General features: G+C 55.3%; 1 long non-coding RNA gene across 1 annotated transcript in view; it reads right to left on the reverse strand.

Moving 5' to 3' along the window:
- LOC134808736 (uncharacterized) overlaps window positions 1-15157 on the reverse strand; it is a 34383-nt gene extending 19226 nt beyond the window's left edge. The window contains exons 1-5 of the long non-coding RNA XR_010152271.1: window positions 15091-15157; window positions 14941-15013; window positions 14597-14742; window positions 14242-14427; window positions 13516-13668 (exon numbers count right to left, since the gene is read on the reverse strand). This is a non-coding gene — a long non-coding RNA (uncharacterized LOC134808736). The remainder of the gene's footprint in view (window positions 1-13515; window positions 13669-14241; window positions 14428-14596; window positions 14743-14940; window positions 15014-15090) is intronic.
- Between the last annotated feature and the right edge of the window lie 4526 nt (window positions 15158-19683).

Consider the following 19683-nt stretch of genomic DNA (forward strand, 5'->3'; position numbering starts at 1 on the left):
TGGAGTGCAGCAGTACGTGATCTTGGCTCACTGCAACCTTCACTTCCCGCGTTCAAGCGATCCTCCTGCCTCAGTCTCCCAAGTAGCCAGGATTACAGGTGCCCGCCACCACGCCCAACTAATTTTTGTATTTTTAGTAGAGACAGGGTTTCACCATGTTGGCCAGGCTGGTCTGGAACTCCTGACCTCAGGTGATCTGCCTGCCTCAGCCTCCCAAAGTGCTGGGTTACAGGCGTGAGCCACCGCGCCCAGCCAGGAGTGAAGGTTTTAGAGCCAACCTGCCTGGTTCAAACTCTGCAGTGTGCAGTGTGGCCTTTGGCAACTCACGTTCCCACTGTGTGCCTCAGTTTCCCCATCTGTTAAATGGAGGAATGACAATCTCTGCCTGACAGGGTTGTGGTGAGAGTTACAGGACTTGAAACATAGAACAGGGCCCAGCATGTCAAAAGCACTAAATAAATGTTAGTTCCGATTCTTGCTATTAGGAAATATTAGGGTGTTTTTATGATTTTTTTTTAAACTTTGTGTTTATCTGAACAGATTCAGACCCCCTCCCTGGGGGAAGATACAGGGAACCTGGGGGGTTTGCTTATTTTTAACAGATTTATTTAGTTATAATTCACATAGAATTCACCCATGTAAACCGTACACAGCAGTGGTTCTTAGTCTATCTGCGGACTTGTGTATCCATCACTGCGATTTTATTTTACTTTTGAGACAAGGTTTCCCTCTGTCACCCAGGCTGGAGTGCAGCGGCATGATGATAGCTCACTGCAGCCTCGATCTCCTGGGCTCAAGTGAGCCTCTGGCCTCAGCCTCCCAAATAGCTGGGACTACAGGCATATGCCACCACACCTGGCTAATTTTTGTGGGTTTTTTTGTTTTGTTTTGTTTTTTGTATTTTTTGTAGAGACAAAGTCTCACTGTGTTGCTCAGGCTGGTCTCAAACTCCTGAGCTCAAGCAATCCTCCCACCTTGGCCTCCCAGAGTGCTAGGATTATAGGCATGAGCCACCGTGCCTGGCCCGTCACTGCAATTTTAGAACATTACCCCAAAGTAGGATATGGCTTCAATGTGGGTAGGTAGGTGGTGATTCTGACCTCTCTCTCTCTCTTTTTTGCCTCGATCTCTTGGGCTAAAGCAATCCTCCAGTCTCAGCCTCTCCAAGAGGTGGGACTAAAGGTACCACCATGGCTGGATAATTTTCTTATTATTTTTTTCGCAGAGACAGGGTCTGGTTATGTTGCCCAGGCTGGTCCCGAACTCCTGACCTCAAGAGATCCTCCTGCCTTAGCCTCCCAAAGGGCTGGGATTACAGGGGTGAGCCACTGCACCCAGCCCCCTCAGCCTTCTTATGATTTCTCTTATGGCCAAAGGTGTGGGCCATGGGGGCACCATCTGCCCACTGCTCCCCTGGGGTGGGACCAACAGGCAGTTCCCATAATATTCTTTAAGGCACCCGTGAGCTGCCAGCTGGCCCGGCTTCCAGGAGCGTTTAGTTACTGCAACCATGTGAAGTATGTCTTTAGAAAAAGGTGCCCACAGACCTCAGTGTGGCTTTCTCTAGATCAGTGATAACCTACCACAGTTTAATTTCCTTCTTTTCTGTCCCGAGGGAGGGAAAAATGATTACAGCCTACATGGCCAGTGTTAAAGTTGCTGTGGGGCCCATCGAGGGCCATTGAGTGACTGGCAGGCCATTGACAGCCCCAGAATAGAGGGCAGCGGAAGAGAGGAATCAAGAATGGCTCTGGGGTCGGCCGGGCGCTGTGGTTCACACCTGTAATCCTAGCACTTTGGGAGGCCAAGTTGGGTGGATCAGTTGAAGTCAGGAGTTTGAGACCAGCCTGGCCAACATGGTGAAACCCCATCTCTACTAATAATAACAAAAATAGCCGGGCATAGTGGCCACGCCTGTAGTCCCAGCTACGCAGGAGGCAGGAGGCTGAAGTGGGAGGATCTCTGGAACCCAGGAGATGGAGGTTTCAGTGAGCTGAGAGCTCGCCGCTGCACTACAGCCTGGGCAACAAAGTGAGACTGTGTCTTAAAAAAAAAAAAAAAAAAAAAAAAAAAAAAAAAAAAACTGGGCACGGTGGCTCATGCCTGTAATCCCAGCACTTTGGGAGGCCTAGGCAGGTGGATCATGAGGTCAAGAGATCAATACCTTCCTGGCCAAAATGGTGAAACCCCATCTCCACCTAAAATACAAAAATTAGCTGGGCGTGGTGGTGCATGCCTGTAGTCCCAGCTACTCGGGAGGCTCAGGCAGGAGAATCGCTTGAGCCTGGGAGGCGGAGGTTGCAGTGAGCTGAGATGGCGCCACTATACTTCAGCCTGGTGACAGAGCAAGACTCTGTCTCAAAAAAAAAAAAAAAAAAAATTGAGAATGGCTCTGGGGTATCTGGCTCAGCGACCAAGGAGCTGACAGTGCCATTTACCGAAGGGGGCAGGTAGGAAAGGGGCAAGTGAATCCACAGCCCCAATCTTCACAGAGGTGTTGTGAGGCTCGAATGAGATCTCACAGGCCTTTGGGGTCAGATGCAGCTGGGTTCAAATCCTGCCTCCTGCCTTCCGAGCCATGTGGTCCTGAGTCAGTGACTCTGAGTCTGGGTCTCCCGGTCTGTGAAATGGACCGTGAATCCTGCCTCCGACGGGTGGGCTGTGAGGGGCAGAGGGGCCCAGGCTTGCGGTGCCCCCAGCACAAGACCTGGCGCGTGGCAGGTGGTCCATGCCTGGAGCAGAGCAGGAGGTCCGTGGCCTTAAGGGAGGTGAGTATTCGTATCCCCCACTGGCCGCAGATCCTGCTCACACCCCCCTGGGGGAAATTCCAGCTCAAAAAGTACCTGTCTTGGGGCTGGGAGAGGCAGAGACCATGGAAAGACCCCGAGAGACCGGGAACTGCCTGTGAGGGGTTTTCCAGGCTGCAGAGAGAAGAGTCTGACAGGCGAGGGGAGGCGAACACACCACCCCTGCTTGAAACCCTCCATGCCTCCCCAGGGTCACACTCCCCAATGTCACTCACCTTCCAGGCCTGGCCCACACCCTCCAACCCCATCTTCTCACCCTCCCAGCCACCCTAGCCCTCTATGTTCCACCTCAAGCCTTTGCACTGGCTCCTCCCTCCTCCAGGAATGTTCTTTCCCTATTTTTTTCTTTTCTTTATTTATTTATTTTGAGACGGAGTCTTGCTCTGTCACCCAGGCTGAAGTACAGTGCCGCAATCTCGGCTCACGACAACCTCTACCTCCCAGGTTCAAGCAATTCTCTTGCCTCAGCCGCCCGAGTAGCTGGGATTACAGATGCAAGCCACCACGCCCAGCTAATTTTTGTATTTTTAGTAGAGACGTGGTTTCACCATGTTGGCCAGGCTGGTCTCTAACTCCTGACCTCAAGTGATCCACCCGCCTCAGCCTCCCAAAGTGCTGGGAATACAAGCGTGGGCCACCACACCTGGCCTTTTTTTTTTTTTCTTGTAATGAAATGGGATTTCACTCTGTTACCCAGGATGGAGTGCAGTGGTGCAGTTATAGCTCACTGTAGCCTTGACTTCCTGGGCTCAAGAGATCCTCCCACCTCAGCCTCCCAAGGACTGGTAGTGCTGGGATTGTGTGCTGGGACTACAGGCACACACTATCATGCTTGGCTAGTTTTTTCTTTCTTTCTTTCTTTCTTTCTTTCTTTCTTTCTTTTTGGAGGGAGAGGGTGTGGGGGTGGTCTCCCTATATTGCCCAGGCTAGTCTCAAACTCTTGGCCTCAAGCAATACTCCTGCCTCAGTCTCCTAAAGTGCTGGGATTACAGGTGTGAGCCTCTTGCTCTGGGCCCCAGGAATGCTCTTTCCATGAGTGGCTTCTTGGTGTACTTTAGGCCTCAGCTCTACGTCCTCAGGGGATCCCACCCTGGCCCCTTCTCTATTGACGTCCCAGCCCCACCCACGAGTTGTCCCTCTCTGAAACTACATTACACAACGTATTAATTAACTTACATGTTCCTATGCTGACGGCTTCCACCGCTAGAAGGTCAGCGCCACGGGGGCTGGAATCTTTCTTGAGACGGAGTCTCACTCTGTCGCCCAGGCTGGAGTGCAGGCACCATCTCGGCTCGTTGCAACCTCCGCCTCCCAGGTTCAAGCAATTCTCCTGCCTCGGCCTCCCGAGTATCTCGGATTACGAGCCCCTGCCACCACACCTGGCTAATTTTTGTATTTTTAGTAGAGACAGGTGTTTCACAATATTGGCCAGGCTGATCACGAACTCCTGAACTCAAGTGATCTGCCTGCCTTGGCCTCCCAAAGTGCTGGGATTATAGGTATGAGCCACCACGGTGGGGAAGGGGGTCTGGAATCTTGTCTTGTGCATGGCTCCACCTGTAGGCCTTTTCTTGTGCTTCCCCAGTGGCTGAGCCTGGGCTGGGGCTGCCTGGGAGGAATCCTCCAGGAGCCCCAGGTCCCCAAGGAGGCCTTGGGAGGGCACCCAGGCTCTGAGCCCCCAGAGATGGTCACGCCACAGCTCCAGGGCAGGGCAGGGCTCAAACCTCTCCTCTCAAAGACTTCCCTGGGCCTATTTCCTGCCTATTTCCAGGAGGCAGAATGGTCTTCGTTCCTGGAATATGTTTTCATATCTTCACCAGTGTCCCCAAGTCCATGGCTCTGCCCAAGGCTTCACGGACGGCTGGCCACTGGATAGGACTTGGAGGCTCTTCAGACCCTGTTCCTGGGATCGTCTGCAGCTGGCCTCACCCTGATCCCCTGCTCCTCTCTGCACAGTGACTCCATCACCCGTTCTGTTGGCTCTTTGCTACAAATCCTCCTATATCTATCAGCACCTCTTCATCTCCGCCTCAGTCCAAGGCATCAGCCTTTCTCACTCAGGGACTCCAGGGGCCTCCACCCTGCTCTCCTGGCCTTGCTGTACTATTTTCTATACAGCAATCTCAGCCAGCTCTTTCAGATTTCACGTGGGACTGGCCACAGTGGCTCACGCCCGTAATCCCAGCACTTTGGGAGGCCGAGACAGGGGGATCGCTTGAGCCTAAGAGTTTGAGACTAGCCTGGACAACATAGCAATACCCCATCTCAATTAAAAATAAAAAAGGGGCCAGGCACAGTGGCTCACACCTCCCCGCATTTTGGGAGGCCCAGGTGAGCATATCACTTGAGTCAGGAGTTCCAGAACAACCTGGCCAACACGGTAAAACCCTGTCTCTACTAAAAACACAAAAATTAGCCAGGCTTGGTGGCCCACACCTGTAATCCCAGCTACTTGGGAGGCTGAGGCAAGAGAATCGCTTGAACCCAGAAGGCAGAGGCTGCAGTGAGCCGAGATCTCATCACTGCACTCCAGCCTGGGTGACAGAATGAGACTCCGTCTCAAAATAAAATAGAGAGAGAGAATGGGTAGAAAGTCACATCACTGGAGAGGGACCGACTCCCCACACCTACTAAACATGAACCTGCATTTATTGAGCGCCAATTACAGGCATCACCCTGTGTTAGAGAAAGACATGGTCCTTGCCTTCAGAGACAAAGTTCGGGGCTGGGGGGCACCTTCCTTATTTGCTTCCTGTCTGCCTGCCTGCATCCATTCATTCATTTCCTTTCAATAAGCATTTACCAAACAGGCACGATGGCTCACGCCCGTAACCCCATCACTCTGGGAGGCTGAGACGGGTGGATCACTTGAGGTCAGGAGTTGGAGACCAGCCTGGCCAACACAGTGAAACTCCGTCTCTACTAAAACTACAAAACTTAGCTGGATGTGGTGGCATGCATGTGTAATCCCAGCTACTCAGGAGGCTGAGGCAGGAGAATCGCTTGAACCCGGGAGATGGAGGTTACAGTGAGCTATGATCACACCACTGCACTCCAGCTTGGGTGACAGGGTGAGACCTCGTCTCAAAAAAAAATAAAAAATAAAAAATAAAAAAAAGCCTTTACTGAGAATCCACAGTCCCTGGGTTACAGAGCTGGCACAGACTAGCAAACTGGTTCCCTGCCCTCAGGGGTCTCACAGCCTGTTGAGGTCCACAGGTGAGATCTGGGCTGGGCTGTGGGAACACAGAGCAGGGTTGCGGGGTGGGCTTTTCCAGGCAGACTCTTGACTGGTGAGAAGGAGCCTGCAAGGAGGGGGCAGGGAATCCCAGGCCTTGGGAGCAGCTTGTGCAAAGGCTGGCAGCCTGAAGGAGACACAAGGAGCAGGGGACCGTGTGGCTGGCATGGAATGAGGAGGCAGGAGGAAGAAGACAGGGCACGAGGGCAGTTGGAAATGCTGTGGGGGCCTCAGCGGCCCCACGAATCTCAGCGGGAACCAGGGACCTGGAGCAGCTTTCCTGGTCCTACCCAGCCTCCCAGCCAGGACAGGCCAGGGCCTGCCTTAGACAGCTCACCAGGCTCCAACCCTTCCCTCAGGGGCCGGAGCAGAGGGGACAGGGCTTGGCAGGGGCCCCGAGCAGGGCGGTCAATTTTTCCTGAGTCAGGAATTGCCCTCCTGGGGAGGCCTTGGCTCTGCTTGGAAGGGGTTCTCATTTCCTCCCACGCTCCTCCCCACCAGAGGTGCTCAGTCTGCCCATGCACCAAACCCATGCTAAAGATGGAGAAACTCAGGCTCAGCGGAGTCAAGCTCAGAACCAGGTGCGGCAGAGCCAGGCTTGAACCCAGAGCCTGTGTGGCTCAGAGCCCAGAAAAATGTTCCCTGGAGAGCTCGTCCCAGGCGGGGCAGTCTGGTTCTAGAGCAAAGGTCCCTCCCTGAGCCTTGCAGGGCCTGGCAGACTCGTCAGGGCTCAGGAAGATCACAAAAGCATCAGCTCCCTTGCTTTTTCCCTTTTTTTTTTTTTTTTGGTGTTGTTGTTGAGACAGGGTCTTGCTCTGTCACCCAGCTGGAGAGCAGTGGCACAGTCTCAGCTCATTGCAGCCCAACCTCCCAGGCTCAAGCTATCCTCCCACCTCAGCCTCCCGAATAGCTGGGAATACAGGTGCTCAACCACGCCCAGCTAATTTTTTGATTTTTTTTTTTTTTTGTAGAGATGGGGGTCTCGCTATGTTGCCCAGGCTAGTCTCAAACTCCTGGCTTCAAGGAATCCTCCTGCCTCAGCCTCCCAAAGTCCTGGGATCATAGGCGTGAGCCACACACCTGACCTATGTCAGTATTTTAGTATAAAATACTAATTATTTAGTATTAACCGTCAACAAGAGCTCACCTACTATTTGGAAGTGCCAAATTCCAGGGCTTAACATTTCCTTCAAGCTAGTAGTTTTGATTTTTTACTTTTTTGAGACAGGGTCTCTTACTCTGTCACCCAGGCTAGAGTCCAGTGGCACAATGATGGCTCACTGCAGCCTCAGCTTCCCAGGCTTAAGTGATCCTCCTACTTCAGCCTCCCAAGCAGCTGGGACCATGCCCTAATTTTTAAATTTTTTTGTAGAGACCGGGTCTTGCCATATTGCCCAGGCTGGTCTTGAACTCTTGGCCTCAAGCGTTCCTCCCACCGTGGCCTCCCAAAGTGCTGAGATCACAGGCATGAGCCACCACACCTGGCCCTTAAGCTAGTCATTTTTATTATCCACCTGTTTACAAATGTTGCGTGTGAACCTGAACTGTTTTTTGGAAATGGCCCCTACATCACAGGGTTGTGGCGAGCATCAGATGTTGGTGTAAACTCCGGCTTCTGTTATTCTAGCTCAGCAGTACCGTGTCTTTATATGTTTCCAATTATTTGTTAAAATCAGAAATCTACGTGTGCTGATGGGGAGTAAGCTTCAAGATATATATTCAAGTGAGAAACGGAAGGAATAGAACAGCATGTATGGAACATGGCCATCTGTGTTTTTAAAATTGGAATGTGTATATATATACATATATATGCCTGTGTTCACGCAGGAGATCTCTGGAAGGATGCACAGAGGAAATGGATCGTGCACCCCCTACCCCCACCCCCATGCCTTCCTCTCCTTCGATCTTCTCCCTGGAATGTATGCAGCATACGATGCATTTTCCTCTTTTTTTTTTTTTTTTTTTTTTTTTGAGACGGAGTCTTGCTCTGTTGCCCAGGCTGGAGTATAGTGGTGCCATCTAGGCTCACTGCAAGCTCTGCCTCCCGGGTTCACGCCATTCTCCTGCCTCAGCCTCCTGAGTAGCTGGGACTACAGGCGCCCACCATCACGCCCGGCTAATTTTTTGTATTTTTAGTAGAGATGGGGTTTCACCATGTTAGCCAGGATGGTCTCAATCTCCTGACCTCGTGATCCGCGCGCCTCGGCCTCCCAAAGTGCTGGGATTACAGGTGTGAGCCACCGCACCCGGCCTACATTTTCCTCTTTCTTTATTGTCTATCTCCTCCAGGAGAATGGACGCTCCATCAGGGCAGGGGTTTTTTAGGGTGTGTTTGCTGCTGACTTCAGCACCTAAACTTGTGCAGCCCGACCCAGCAACCCCAGCCGCAGGTGGTGACCAAGCACTGGAAACGTGGCTGGTCTGAATTGAGAAGGACATAACAGCAAAATGCATACGAGTTTGTTTCAGGTTTTTGTTTTGTTTTGTTTTTTGAGATGGAGTCTCGCTCTGTCACCCAGGCTGGAGTGCAATGGCGGGATCTCAGCTCACTGCAACCTCCGCCTCCCAGGTTCAAGTGATTCTCCTGCCTCAGCCTCCCAAGTAGCTGGCAATACAGGCATGTGCCACCACACCCAGCTAATTTTTGTAGTTTTAGTAGAGATGGGGCTTTGCCATGTTGGCTAGGCTGGTCTTGAACTCCTGACCTTGTGATCCGCCCGCCTCAGCCTTCCAAAGTGCTGGGACTGTAGGCGTGAGCCACCATGCCCAGCCTGTACCTGTATCTATGTATTTACACATGAATACACAATGTATGTATAAACATATACATATATATATAGAGAGAGAGAGAGAGAGAGAGAGAAGTCTAAATACCATATCTGTAAATGTAACCTTATGTGAAATTAGGGGGCCAGGCGTGGTGGCTCATGTCTATAATCCCAGCACTTTGGGAGGCTGAGGTGGGAGGATCACCTGAGTCCAGGAGGAGTTAAGACAAGCCTGGGCAACACAGTGAGATCCATCTCTACAAAAATAAAATAAAATTAGCCGTGCATGGTGGCATGCACCTGTACTCCTAGCTACTTGGGAGGCTGAGGTGGGAGGATCACTTGAACCAAGGAGTTGGAGGCTACAGTGAGCTATGATGGTACCATGGCGAGAGAGAGATAGAGAAAGAGAGAGAGAAAAGTTACATAAAAAAATAAAAAGATTCCAGCCAGGCACAGTGGCTCATGCCTGTAATCTGAGCACTTTGGGAGGCCGAGGCAGGTGGATCACCTGAGGTCAGGAGTTCCAGACCAGCTGGCCCAACATGGTGAAACCCTGTCTCTACTAAAATACAAAAATTAGCCGGGCGTGGTGAAGCATAGCTATAATCCCAGCTACTCAGGAGGCTGAGGCAGGAGAATCGCTTGAGCCCGGGAGGCGGAGGTTGCAATGAGCCGAGATCGCGCCACTGCACTCCAGCCTGGGTGAGTGAGACTCCGTGTCCAAAAAAAAAAGTTCCCTGCCCAGGGCCAGCTCACTGTCCATCTACCTCCACACCTGTGAGCTTCTCTGGTGCCGGGACTAGGCTGTATCCATCTGGCGCCTGGCACCTTCTCAGAGAGGCCCTCCTTACTTCCGTCCTGCAAGGGCCCCCCCATCTCTTACCTTACTATTTCCCTTTCTCCATAACATGTACACTTGTTTCTGCATTTATCATCTGTCTTCCCTCAGGAGAATGTAAACCCCACAAGGGCTGGGTTTTGCCTGCCTGGCTCACAGCTGTCTCCCCAGCACCTAGCACAGTGCTTGGAACATAGTAGTTGCTCAGTTAAAACTGACAGAAAAGGCTGGGTGTGGTGGCTCATGCCTGTAATTCCCACACTTTGGGAGACCGAGGTGGGAGGACTGCTTGAGCCTAGGAGTCGAGACCAGTATGGGCAACATAGCAAAACGTGTCTCTACAAAAAAAATACAAAAGTTACCTGGGCGTGGTGGCACACACCTGTGGTCCTACTTACTTAGGAGGCTGAGGCAGGAAGATCGCTTGAGTCAGGAGGTGGAGGTTGCAGTGAGCCAAGATAGTGCCACTGCACTCCAGTCTGGGAGACAGAGTGAGACCCTGTCTCAAAAAAAAAAAAAAAGATTGGCAGAAAGGATGAATAACTGAGTCAGTGAATGAATGAATGATCCAGTGGGTAGATGATGAGCAGACACCACTGTTCAGTGAGTTTGTGGGGGGGAAGGCAGAAGGAAACACAGGGCAGGCTGAGGGCAGGCTGGGGGCAAGGAGCACCATGGGCAGGGCATGCTGTTCCCCCTCCCTCGGTCTTCTCCTTATCACATGAACCCCAAAGACCCCAGAGGTGAAGGCCAGAACCAGCCCAGGCCCCGTTCAGACATGACAACCCAGATGGACTTTTCCAGAGGATGCAGGGACCTGTGGGATGGCCCCATGTCCTGACTGAGGCTCTGCTGTGCCCACCAGGAAGCGGACCCTGACTTATTTATTCTTTTCCCAAACACACTGATTTAAAAAGCAGTGGGGTCAGGGTGCAGTGGTTCACACCTGTAGTCTCAGCACTTTGGGGGAGGCCAAGGCAGGCAGATCACCTGGGGTCAGGAGTTCAAGACCAGCCTGGCCAACATGGGGAAACCCCGTCTCTAGTAAAATTACAAAAATTATCTGGACCTGGTGGCGGGGACCTCTATTTTCTGCTACTTAAAAGGCTGAGGCAGGAGAATCAGCTGAACCCAGGAGGCGGAGGTTGCAGTGAGCCAAGATTGCGCCACTGCACTCCAGCCTGGGCAACAAACTGAGACTGTCTCAAAAAAAAAAGCAATGGGGGCTGGGCGCCGTACCTCATGCCTGTAATCCCAGCACTTTGGGAGGCTGAGGTGGGCAGATCGCTGAGCCCAGGAGTTTGAAACCAACCTGGGCAACATAGAGAGATTCCATCTCTGCAGAAAAAAACAATAGCCCAGGCGCGGTGGCTCATGCCTGTAATCCCAGCACTTTGGGAGGCCGAAGAGGGTGGATCACTGAGGTCAGGAGTTCGAGACCAGGATGGCCAACATGGTGAAACCCTGTCTCTACTAAAAATACCAAAAAAATTTAGCTAGGTGTGGTGGCAGGCATCTGTAATTCCACCTACTTGGGAGGCTGAGGCAGGAGAGTCGCTTGAACCCGGGAGGCAGAGGTTGCAGTGAGGCGAGATTGCGCCATTGCACTCTAGCCTGAGTAACAAGAGCAAGACTCTATGAAAGGAAAGAAAGAAAGAAAAGAAAGAAGAAAGAAAAGAGAAAGAAAGAAAGAGAGAGAGAGAAAGGAAGGAAGGAAGGAAGGAAGGAAAGAGAAAATAATAATAATAAAATTAGCCCAGTGTGGTGGTACATCTGTAGTCCCAGCTACTCGGGAGGCTGAGACGGTAGGATTGCTTGAGCCTGGATGGCAGAGGTTGCAGTGAGCCAAGATCACGCCATTGCATTCCAGCCTGGGTGACAGAGTGAGATCCTGTCTCAAACAAAAACAAAACAAAACAAAAAGCTGAGTGGGGTCACACAAACCTGTGGTCCTAGCTACTTAGGAGGCTGAGGTGGGAGAATCCGGGGAGGTCAAGGCTGCAGTAAGCAGTGATTGTGCCACTGGACTCCAGCCTGAGTGAAAAAATCAAGACCCTGCCTCAAAAACAAAGAAAATAAGAAATAAAAAGCAATGGGTATGTCATTACCATACACAGAAACACAATACCCACATCATACACAGAAGGTAACTAAAACATACCCACACAGAAACCCACACATCATTCAGTTCTAGCTGCAGAGTGTCAACTGCCCGGGATTCTGAGCCTGAGGTCTGTGCTCTCTCCTGGACATAAGGGGGCTGAGCCAGCCTTACAGAGATGCTCAGGCCACACTGGCAGCAAAGGAGGCCTTGCCCCTAGAATGGGAGCTGCTATGGGTTTCAGAGGTGAGTGATGCCCTCTCTGCCTTCCACCTAACCTCACCCTGCAGACCTCACCTGTGGTTCACATCTCACCCTTCAGGAAAAATCCCCTCTGGCCATGCAGTTTTCATTTTGTTCTCAGGCCTGGATCCCTTATAGAGATGCCCCAGGAGCAGAGGCCCGCCCACCCGAGCAGGGAGTCCCAGCTGTAGAGTCTCCCTTGAGGCTGAGGCCTCTCCACCCCGCTGAGCAACCCCCTTCCTTGTCCCAGCCCTTATAGCAGCTGGGGGAGTGGGCAGAGGGCCAGGCTGGTACAGGGCACACCAGCTGGACCCCAGCAAGCCCCAGGGAGCTGGGGTGAGCTCATCCCAAGCCCTCAATTATCCTCCTGGCTAATGAGCATCTGAGAACCTCCATCCCATTCTGTAAGGACGAACCCCGGGGACGTGAGGCCAGATGTCACCACGGAGGGAGGTAGAGGAAATGGGCTTGGGGGAGGGGCGCGATACTTCCTGCCTCCTCTTTGTTGGGGAGAGAAAGGTGGGGCTGCAGCAAGCAGTTAGGGTCGCAGTTAAGCGCAGGATCCTGTAGCCTATCTCATGGGCTCCAGTGCAGGCTTGGAGCCCACTACCTTGTGACTTTCAGCAAGTGACTTCGCCCTTGCTGCTCAAAGTCTGTCCCTGAATCATCAGTACCACTCGGGAACTTTTGAAAAATGCAGGATTTTGGGCTCAGACCTAGTGGGTCAGAAGCTGTATATTTTATTTTATTTTATTTATTTTGAGACAGGGCTCACTGTCACCCAAGCTGGAGTGCAACGATGTGATCACAGCTCACTGCAGCCTCAACCTCCCAGGCTCAAGCTATCCTCCTACTTCAGCCTCCCCAGTACCTGGGAGTACAGGCGCACAACGCCACGGCCAGCTAACTTTTCTTTTTTAGAGATAGGAGTCTCACTACATTTCCGGGGCTGTTCTCAAACTCCTGAGTTCAAGCCATCCCCCTGCCTTGGCATTCCCCAAAGTGCTGAGATTACAGGTGTGAGCCACCGCACCCGGCCTCATCTCCATTTTTCAGATGAAAAAACTGAGGCACAGAAACGTTCGGCTGTTTTTCCAAAACCACCCAGCAGGAAAGCCTGGAATCTGGCAATCTGACTCCCAGCTTCTATGCCATGCTGAATCTCCCTCGCCATTTTCCCCCAAGAATCTTTCCCCTCTAAGTGTCCCTGCCTCCCCTGTCATCGTGTTGCCAGTCCTGGCTCTGGGGTTCTTAGCCTGCCCCTCCCAGGTCCTCACCACTAATGAAGTCTCTGCCAACTTGAGGCGGGGACCACAAAGGCTGCTGGAACTGGCTTTGTGGGAAGAACCTATTTCCTTCCATTCTGGGCTCCCAGGTGTGGCTGATGGGGCAGGAGTTGGGCAGATGTGGGGGTGGAGCTGTTCTGAGATGCCCGGCTTTGGCCTGTGGGGCAGCTGGCTGAAGCTGGGCTCTCCTCTGCCTTTCTGTCCTCCCTTCCTGCGCAACTCCCAGCTCACCTCCTGGGCCTGGCTTCCTGACTAGGCTGCCGCTGAACCCGCCCTGGAGTTCTGCAGTCCGATCATTCATTCATTCAACATCCATGTATTCAGCACCCACTGTGTGGCAGGCACTGTTCTGTAGACACGGCAGTGAGTGCAATACACCTAGTCCTGGGAGAGAAGACCAAAAGTTCATCACACAATGTCAAAAATGTACAATTTCACAATGGGTAGGCTGGGCATGGTGGCTCACGCCTATAATCCCAGCACTTTGGGAGGCCGGGGCAGGAGGATCACCCAGGAGTTTGAGACCAGCTCAGGCAACAACAAGAGACCCTATCTCTACAAAAAATTAAAAAATTAGCCGGGCATGGTGGCATGCGCCTGTAGTCTCAGCTACCTGGGAGGCTGAGGTAGGAGGATTGCTTGAGCCCAGGTTACAGTGACCTATGATTGCACCACTGTACTCCAGCCTGGGCGACAGAGCAAGACCTTCTCTCTAAAAAAAAAAGAAAAAAAATTGCTTCGTCAAATCTGCCCACATTCATAGATATAGGCTGAGTGGGACGATGGCTTGAGCCCAGGAAGGAGTTGGATGGAGGCTGTAGTGAGCTGTGATTGCACCACTGTACTCCAGCCTGAGTGACAGACCAAGAACCCGTCTCAAAAACAAAACAAAAAACCCCAAGGGATACTCTTGGCTGGGCGACCAGGGAGGGCCCTCCTGAGGAAGGGGCATTTAACCTGAGATCGGGAAGATGAAGTAGAAGAGTTCCAGCTGCAGGGAGCCACATAGGCAAAGGCCTGGCGGTGGGAAAGGCTTGGTGCACTGGGCGCAGGGAAGAAAGCCCAGCGAGGCTGAGTGGAGGGAGTGAGGGCCTGGCCACCTCAGCCTCGTGAGCCCAACCTTCCATGCTCTTCCAGAGGCTTCTGCTTGAGAATGGGAAAGAAGTTTCCAGCAAATAAGGCCCCCGTTCCCAGGAGGAGGTCCCAGCTCGCCCTGCCCCCTCCTGTCTTCTCAAGTCCCCTGGGCCACAGAAGCCTTGAGGGACCCACCCTCACCCCTTCTGTGGGCCCCAGGGCTGGGGTGTCCTCTCACCGATGGCCTTCTTGGGGTGGATGAGTGGAGATTACTCCAGTAACTGGAGCCTCTGTCTTCCCAGGTAGACAGGCCTGGCCTCAAACCCTCTCTCCATCAGGAGCAGGCTGTGGGACTTCAGCTCTTTGGAGCCTCAGGTTCCTCATCTGTAAAATGGGAAGATTCTTTCTTCCGGAGTCATCTTAATAAAATGTGTTGGGCTGTTTATACAGGGCAGACATTTGGTGGGGGCCAAACGACCGGGTAATTATGCTAAAAATAACCATGATTATAGGTGGCAGAGGGGTGCAAATGCCTCACAGCCCCACCCCGCAGAGGAATGAGAGCTTCGTCAGGGACGGGACCTTGTCTGGCTCGCGGCTGCTCCCACGACGACTGGCGTGGCAGGCACGTGGTCAGTGTTCCGCCATCGACTGACTGGGCGGATGAATGATACATAAATGAATTCGCGAACGACTGAATGCCCAGCTTCCTCCCGAAGCAAGGTCATTCACCTCAGCGGTCGCGCCTCTCCCCTGCCCCTGCCCCGGATTCCCCGCCACTCTCAGCTCTCGAGGAGTATGCAGCACTCTTCCGTGCAGCGTGCCTCAGTTTCCTCCGCTGTAAGCAGGCGGGACCAGGGCAGCCTGCCGGGGTCAGGATGAGGCTGGCAGAGGAAGGGCGCCTGTAGTGGGGCCCCGTACCCACGGGCGCCCAATCCGCGCTCGCCAGGGCCGAGCCCGCCCGCCGCGCGCAGCCCCCGCCCCACCGCCTGCCGGCCCCGAGCACACGTGACTCCGCCCCGGCCCGCCCCGCCCCGCCGTCCCAGCGCGGGCTCCCATTGGCCTTTCTGGGAGGCCCCGTCCCCAGCCGGGGAGGAGCTGGGCCCCGCCCGCCGCAGCGCGGGGCTCCTGCGTCCCGAGTGCGCGGCGGCCGGACCGGGCGGGCGGAGCCGGGCCCGCGGGGCTGCTGCGGGGCGATCGGGCCGGGCCGCTGCCGCGCCATGGTGAGCCGGGCGGGGGCGCCGGGGCCCGGGGGCGGGAAGGGGGAGGCCAGGACGAGGAGGGGCGCGCGCGGCGGCGGGGCCGGGCCGGGGTCTGCGGGCGGGGGAGGGGCGGCCCGGCGGGCGCGGCTCGGGGGAGGGTCCGTTCCAGGGGCCGCGCCCGCGGGCTGGGGTTCTTTGTCAGCGGCGCTGCGGCGAGATCGGGACAAAGGAGGCGGCGGGGGGCGGAGGCCGCTTTGTGGGGATCGCGGGGCGCTCGCCCCCGCCCGTGCAGCCCCCGCCCGTCCTCAGCTACGCTCCCGCCTTCCCCCGGCATTTCGGGGTTCTTCAAAATTCTGGGAGCTCCGGGGAGGGCTCCGGGGATAGGGGTCCAGGTGACGTCCGGCGCCCGTCTCGCGGGTAGGGAAACTGAGGCCGGGCCGCAGCGTTCGGCGCCCGGTTCCGTGGGCAGCGGCTGCGCGGCGTGGGCATGCCTAGCTCCCCTGGTCCCCGTCCCACACCCCGCCTCCGTCGGGCCGATTCGAGCTACCTCCCCAGCTGCCGTCCCCTCTCCAGCTGTCGCCCCCTGGGCCGAGCCCTCTCCTCCCTGGAGCCTCGCTTTGCTCCTCTGTGGAGTGGGGGAGACGCCGGCGCCGCCGGGCAGGGTGGAACGGGAGGGTGCGCGGAGCGCGCCTGGCACCGCGCCTGCCACGCCGCCCGCGCTCAGCACTCGGGAGCCGCCGGGGCGCTGTCACCCCTAAGTCCCCAGCACCCAGCCCAGGTCGCCCAGCCCGCCCCAGCGAGGGCCACACTGGGGTTCACCTGTCCGCGGCCCCTCAGGCACGCGGGAGAGGAGGTAGGGAGAATGTGGCATTTTAGAGTCAGGGTCGAAATGCGGGATTTTGGATGCAGGTTGCCTGGGTTTGAATCCCTGCGCGTCTACTTTTGAGCTGTGTGACCTTGGGCAATGGACTTAACTTCTCTGAGCCACCGATTTCTGTATCTGCCAAGAGGGAACAGTAATAGCTCAACTGCCCGGTTGTCTTGAGGCAGAAAGGAGACATCTGCGTGAGCTGTTTATCTCAGTGTCTGGCACATATAATTGCCACCAACTTTCTCCGGCATCTACAAGCAAAGTTGTTTGGCCAAACAGGCCAACCCTGGGGCAGCCTGTGAAAATGACCAGCGAGTGATTCACAGGGTGGGGGCATGAGCCTCTGGCCTGGCCCGAGGAAGACCCCGACTGACCTTGGGGCAGTCCCGGTTCAGAGCTCTGCGGGCTCCCGCTTCCTCTTTTGCCACTGGGGAACCTAGGGGATTCTGGAGCGAGTTTCCTCTTCTGAGGATGGGGGTGTCATGGGTCGGGGTGGAGGATGAGATGACACTGGCCAGAGAGCTGGGCACAGCCCCATCAGTGTCAGTCCCACTGGCATCCGGCCGTTCTTGGTCCTGGCTTCTGGAGGGCTGGGGCCTTGTGTGATGCGTCCTTGTGTCCCACTGGCTGCCGGAGGCCCAGGGCAGAACGGACGTCCCGCCTCGTCCTGGCTGTGTCCAGCAATGCCCTCTTCTCCCTACAACCCTGTTTTCCCAGTCAGAACCTGGGGCAGGAAACGTTTCTGGTTTGTGAACCTGGGTTCGCTGAAGAGTTTGTTGGCACCCTTGGCAGGTGGCTTTATGGGGGGGGCAGTACTGAAAGCCCCATAGGGATGGCTGGCCCCCTGTAAGCAGGGCAGCCCTCCTGTCGTCTGTCAAGGAGCCTCAGGAGGTGGCGGCTGCAAGGCGGGGGTGTTTTGCTGGTGGTGAGCCCGGCAATGCTCATGATGTGCCGGGTTGAGTTAGGAGGAGGCAGCGTGTCCCTGGGGAAGGGGTGTTTGTGGCACTGGGCCTGGGCCAGGCTCTGTGCCCTTCTGGCCCTGGGGGTGGGCTTGGGGATCCCTCGGGCTCAGTGTTCTCCCTTTGTCCCTCCTGTAGCACACAGGAAGGTGTGGCTGGTGACATGCAAACCTGGTGACCTCATGTCCCTTTTGTTTTCACTTTTCTTACCACTTCTCATCCTCCCCACGACCTGGTAGATGAGGTCAGGGACTCGTATCCGCTTTGCACATTGAGAAACTGAGGCCAAGAGGAGCAGCTTGCTTGGCTGGGCAGAAGCAGGCCACAAAAGTGAGTGCTGGTCTGGGAGGATGGAGGGGACTCCAGCCTGCTCTGCTGCGGGCTGTGGGCCCCCCGGGCCTGGAGCACATGGAGTGGCCTCTGGAGTGGGATCAGGCTCAGACAAGCCGGGGTCCTGGGAGGGAGAGCAGGACAGGAGGATACCCATCCCCTCTCTGGTAGCTGGGGCAGGGACTGTCCATTTGAATGGCTCTGACGGGGTGGGGTTCACCCCCGGCTCTGCCCCCATGCTCCTTGGGTCCCAGTTACGGATCTCTGTGGGCCTTGGCAAACCAGGCAGGACAGTGTCAGTAACACCTGCAAGCTTGGGTGGCTAGGGAGGAGTGGCCAAGGGCGGTGCAGGCCCCCGCTCACCTGGCATGGCTCAGGCTTGTCTTGCAGTTGTTATTCCTTGGGACATATGTGGGCTTTGCTGGGAGACAGAGTGTGTCCTGTGCTGCAGTTGACCTCCTTTGGGGTTGTTTGAGGATGCTGGGGCAGGGGGTTCTGGAGAGCCTGGGCCTTGGAGCTTGCTTTTATAGTGGGTGGGTGGGATCTGAGAGTCAGGACCCCCTTGGCAGAGGATGGCAGGACTGAAGGCACATGGAGCAGGAGGGTGTGTGTTTGGGGGATCCAGATGGCCTTGGGCTTCAAATGCCAGGCAGAGGGGACACTCCAGCCTGCCCAGAGATGGAAGGCCCAGGCTGTGCTCTGGGTCCTGGCCCCTCTGCACTTGGAAGACCCCTTGGCTCTGCTGGGCTCCCCTCTGGGCTCCCATCCTGCCTTCTGGCTTTTTGCTTCACCTCCCTGTGTGCGCCTCAGTTTCCTCACCTGCCAGATGGAGATGCTAGGGTGAGCAAAGGTGGCCGCAGCCTTTCTGGATCAGATGCTGGTGGGAATGAATGTGAGCTGTTGTCATGATGGTTGTTGGGTGGGCCAGGATTCCCATGTGCTAGCCTGGGCATCTCCCCAACCCAAGCTGTGGCCCGTCCCTGTCCTCTGCATCCTGTGGGCTTTACTGGATCAGGGCGAGGGGTTACCCAGCTTGCAAGACACAGCTTTGCTCAGAGGGGCTAGAAAGGAAGAACAGACAGGTGGGGTCCAGCCAGGCACAGGGGCTTGTGGGGACCTGCTGCCCTCCGCGCTTTGAGTTTCCCGGGGCTCTGCTTGGCCACCCCCTTCCCTCCCTGCCTGCCAGCAAGCATGGAGCCAGCTGCCCTTCCATGGGCTCAGGCCTGCCCTAATCCACTGGCACTCGCCGCTCTGTCCCCACACTAGGCCTGCAGCCTTCTCCCATGCAGTCTGCCGGCTTTTTTGAGTCTGTTGGGACAGAACATGGGGACCTGTGCTCAGGGTTCTGGGAGTGCCCTGAGTGTCAGGGACCCCCCCACCTATGATCCCCATGAGAACAGGGTCTCCTCTAACTCATCACTGTATCTGCAGGGAGGGAACACTCAACAGACATTCACTGAGCACCTACTGTGTACCCGTGCAGGGCAGGGGTACAGCTGTGGGCGGGACAGATGGTGCCCTCCTTGGACTGCCTTGGGGTCCAGTGCGGGGAGTGAGACAGCAGCCAGGGGACAGCCCCTGAGCCTAGAGAAGGGCAGGTAGCAAGGAGAGCAAATGAAGTAGGGCAAGGCTGTAGTGGTGGGGTGTGGGAGGAGGAGCGCCTGGGTCCAGGGTGGTCTGGGAGGGCAGCCTGCAAGAGGCGCCTTCTGAGAAAGTCCCGAATAGGAAGGTGCCAGCCGTGGGGCAGTCAGGGCAGAGGTGGGAGCGTGGGCTCGCAGCGGAGGGTGTGGGGACGCCTGGGGAGGCAGGGAGCTTGGATTCTCTTTGGTGCTGGGGAGGATTCTGAGTGGGGAGAACGCCATCACATTTTTGCAAAGATCGTTTCTCAGGAAACATTTGCTGAGTGAATGAAGGAACAGATACGCACTCGGGAGGGCCGGACCACAGGCCAGGCGTGACTGTG

The sequence above is a fragment of the Pan troglodytes genome, chromosome 18 (assembly GCF_028858775.2).
Source record: "Pan troglodytes isolate AG18354 chromosome 18, NHGRI_mPanTro3-v2.0_pri, whole genome shotgun sequence".
Lineage (NCBI taxonomy): Eukaryota > Metazoa > Chordata > Mammalia > Primates > Hominidae > Pan > Pan troglodytes.